At 36.3% G+C, this 4,315-nt stretch overlaps 1 long non-coding RNA gene across 1 annotated transcript; it reads right to left on the bottom strand.

Annotated features, from left to right (window-relative positions):
• Nucleotides 1-872: 872 nt before the first annotated feature.
• Nucleotides 873-3,224, bottom strand: LOC107075779 (uncharacterized). The gene is made up of 3 exons (XR_001477262.2): nt 3,108-3,224; nt 2,661-2,807; nt 873-1,130 (listed from the first exon to the last, which is right to left on the bottom strand). It is a non-coding gene; the product is annotated as an uncharacterized lncRNA (long non-coding RNA).
• Nucleotides 3,225-4,315: the final 1,091 nt, after the last annotated feature.

The raw sequence follows: 4,315 nt of genomic DNA, 5'->3' as shown, positions 1-4,315 counted from the left end.
AAACGTCCCCAGAATTATTTTATGATACAAAATACAAGACCAAAGTTTTAACCTGCAATAGATGTTCATTAAGACAAAGGACTTTTACACAACTTTCCATTTAATCAAAATAATTATATTCAACTAAATTAAAGCCACATCAAAGGGTTTGAATACTTTTGCAACTGTGACATTTCCATTTTTCTTAAAGATTAATAATTATCTACTTTTTTGCTTTTTCTTTGAACATGTGGAATAGGTTGTGTATACAACAAATATTAATGACTTGTTTAAAGTTTCATTGCTACAGCCTTTAATATAACTAAATGTGAAAGGGGTCTGAATACTTTTATATGGCACTGCATGTACAGTATGTATATCATGTATATCTCAATTTTTATAGCTAGAATTTTAATTACATCTGTCCTTTTGTTCACTTAAATATTTTGATCTTAAGTTCTCACACTCATATCTCAATACCCCAATATTAATTAGTTGGAATCCTGAGAACTACTTTTTTGGCAGTGCACATCTTTGTAAGTATTCAAAATCTAGGAAGAGCCCAGATTGTGATTTAAAATAACTAACCAACAAATCATCAGGAAATATTTAAAGAGGCCTTTTGGATGTCATTTCAAAAGTATTAAAATACAACTAATGAAAAATTGTCAAATTTGCACATGTATCCAACAAATATTTTAATTTGTACTGTTAATGTACACTTTGACTTTCTATCACAAACTCTTGCTAAGTGTTTAAAAATCTTAACTGATATAAATATTAGTCTCAAAGAACTAAAGTTTAAGAAACATACTATACATATAAAAAGACAGTTATAAAAAGATCATACCTAATTTTACAATAACAACAAAGTTAGCAAAGCCATGAAAAAATACAACAATTACAATACAACAATCTCCAAAATTCAAACAATTGTCAACTTACAGTATATGAGGTTTACTTTTCAGAAATGAAACAATGTTGGCCTTTCTGTGAGTCATGTACTTAAAAACCCTTACTAGACAGCAGCTTTTTCATCTTCAAGGGCTTTTTGCAGAGGCATCAAGTACTGGGTTTTGAAATTTGCATCTGGTCATTGTTGAAGTTTTGATTTAATCGGAGCTGAAGTGTGAACATCTTGGTTTTTGGACCTTATCAAAATACAACAAAGCACAGAAATTCCCTTTGTACTGTAGATTCATCACATATTTCTGTTGCCTGTGTAACAGGGGTCATTTAGCACTGAGCATCATAGAGGTGACACCACCCCCCTCGGAACCTTAATAGCACTGAAATCTCCCATAGCAGGAAGCCAGGTCTTTTAGCGGAGCTGAACTCTCTGCTGTCTGGGGAGTGGCACTGCGTGGCTCAGAAGCCGGAAGTTGCCATGAGAAGCCGTGATTGAATCCCGTTGGGAACAGAGCTACACTTGTCACATGTTTTCGGAAAAATGATTTATTGCACCTGCGGCCCTCCCTCTCAATTCCCTTAACTGCATCCTCCATCATGTCTAGTAGATAAAAACAAGTGATTTAACAATGTTATTTATAAACTAAAAACAATCACTATGTTTGTATTCTTGTTTCTTGTCTGAATGCAGCTCCAATTTCACAGCTGAGCTGCACTTTGAGATGTACATAGTTGCCACAGAACAGGCATAAATAGATTTTGCCACTTGAATGGCAGCTAATGGTACAGGTTGTGGCAGCTGGGAGTTGCTCGAGGATGTGTTTTTCAAATTATGTAATTTTTATTATGAATATTTTTATAACCAAGCACAACCTGACATTTCGTTAAATGATGCCTTGGATATGACAAGTACCGTGCCTGATAAAAAGGACTAATTTGAAAACGTATTAATCTCAATGGCTATGACAAAACACCGACCAATTTGTTGGCAGTTGTTCTCAGATTGTATTAGTCCCTCACACCTACTGGGGAGATCTCTACATTTTTATCCAAGGCTGGAGGTACTCAGTAGGTACAGCACTTCTCAAGGCAGTAACCTGAGTTGACATTTAATGACAAAATGCTGTCATGAAAAGGTATTTGAGTTTCTTTATGTCAGTATAGAAATATTTTACAAAAGTTCACTTCAAGTCATACTAAATCATACTAAATTGTAGTACCTAATTTCTGTTTTGGACAAAATTCCATCTAATTAGTATCACTTGGTAGTATTCTTGCTAACTCAAGGGTTCTCCATTTGCTTCGTTTTCTTTAAGCTCTTCAGAATGGCATGGTTCAAAATTCTTTACTATTTTGCTGTACCTTTTAAACAGGGTTAAACCTGTTTCAATATGAGTTACTGACCAAGAATATATGGGGTCTACTGACCAAGGAAATAGAGTAATTGCTGTGTTTTAGAAACTATCCAGAATTCTCACTGTAAGTTGGTCATCTTTAGCCTGTGTTCTCCTTATCAGTTAAAAATAGTAGTGCTGATTAAATAAACTCTTAATACATTGAACAATAAATACTGGATATAGATAAGACATTTATCTATATAGATAAGAAGGGCCTCAGGTTTATATCCCCTATGGAAGATGGTGTCTAGGAACCCGATCATGCCACGGGTGTATGGTGGAGCTCAATGGCAAAGCTGCGTCTTGAACCAAGAATGTTCTGCCTTTTCTTTTCTCGAGGATTTTTTTCGCTGATCCAACACGTGTATTGCTCACCTTTGCCTTAGCTGGCGGGCCCTCGAGGACGGGAGAGCACATGATGGGGAAAAATATCCTGTCCTTTACTTGTAAAGAGTCAGAAACTCCAGCTCACATGCAGCTCTGTAATGCTCACTGTCACTAAATCCATCCCTGGGCCCTGATCTGTGGAGGAGTAGACCGACAGATTGAGGGCGTCAGTCTGCAATGCTGGCACTCCCTCACCTTTCAAAAGAACAACAGTTCTAGCAGGATTAATTTTTCCTCAGGGCTGCTTCTTCCAGTCAAGCAGGCACCCAGTGGTTGCGTTCACCTTCGTGCTGAAATGCTGGCAGTGTCCGATATTATTTCTGGAGGGCCTGGGGCAATCTTCGCCCTCCTGCAATCCTTCACTTCTGGGCACTTTGACATGTTTTATATAAAAGCAATACATCAAAGAAGTGATATTTCAAAGGTGGCGCTTACCACTGACTCCAGAGCCAAGCAAGGTGAAGCCAAATAATGGCAGTGATACTTCAAAGCAATCCTTTGCTACTTTTATTAGCTGCTAAAAAAGAAACAAGTATATAAATCTAAACCAGAAGAAACAGTCGTGAAACATGCTACAGATATTTTCTTCTCTGTATCATTTTTAAGAAAATATACCCTGGGCATGGCTGTTTGTGATCTCCTGGTGGTTAGAGACACACAGAATGTCCACTTCATGTTGTTAAGAATTGAGGTCTTTTAATTTCTGTAAATACTTGTTTACAAATATGTTGATTGTATGCCTCTTCTCTATACACAGCCATGACCTTCTTTGCAATTTCATCTTTTTTATTTTAAGTTCTTAAACATGTAATTAACTAGTATGCTGTGTGGGAAATCAAACATATGTATCCATAATTCAAAGCCTCAGTTGCATTATTTGGGGAATTAATAATAGAGGCTGTTCAGTGGATCTCATCAAAGCTTTGAAGAAGGCTTGTACTTCAATACTTGGTTTAGAAGAGCTTCCTTTTTTAATAATTAAAGCATTGCTCATGCTTTATGAAGAGCTCCTCAGAAGAAGCAGCATTATTAAAAGGATTTCTCAATACAGAACTAGCCCGGACTCAACCAATGCAGGTCTATACTGAATCCAACAAGTGCTGTGAGCATACAGTACTCCTAGGAGAAAGAAGACAACACCATATCTGACCTGCTTTCCCAGAGGTGTTTGCGTAACACAATGGATCACTAGATTTTTCACACTTCAGTTTCTACCGTACTCTTGGAGACATGGAAACAAAAAACAGATATCATAAATAGATATTAGGTATATAAAATATTAACATAAAATAGAAGATAAATTCTGTGCAGTAAAAAATCAAATTAAAAGACACTAAGTTAAGAACTTTAAACTAAGTGAACATTTACAGTATACATGAGTGCACCTACAGTACGTAAATAGCATTAGTCCATATGCCAACAATGGAATATGGACTAAGTGGACGAAGTGGACTCTCCTTCAGTAATTTCTGAATGTTGTACTTTCTTTTTGTTGATGACAGCAACTTCTGTGCATTCAGTAAGCCCCACAGTTAAAATGGTATATTCATAGCTTTGACTTATAAGTACCCTCTGAAATACTAGAAATAACAAAAACATATCTTTCCCTGTCTAGCTCCAGCAGCAACTCACTATTTCAACAA

Source organism: Lepisosteus oculatus, chromosome 21 (genome assembly GCF_040954835.1).
Source record: "Lepisosteus oculatus isolate fLepOcu1 chromosome 21, fLepOcu1.hap2, whole genome shotgun sequence".
In the NCBI taxonomy this organism is placed as follows: Eukaryota; Metazoa; Chordata; class Actinopteri; order Semionotiformes; family Lepisosteidae; genus Lepisosteus; species Lepisosteus oculatus.
The sequence above is the reverse complement of the archived record's forward strand: the minus strand, read 5'-3'. Positions and strand labels throughout refer to the sequence as shown.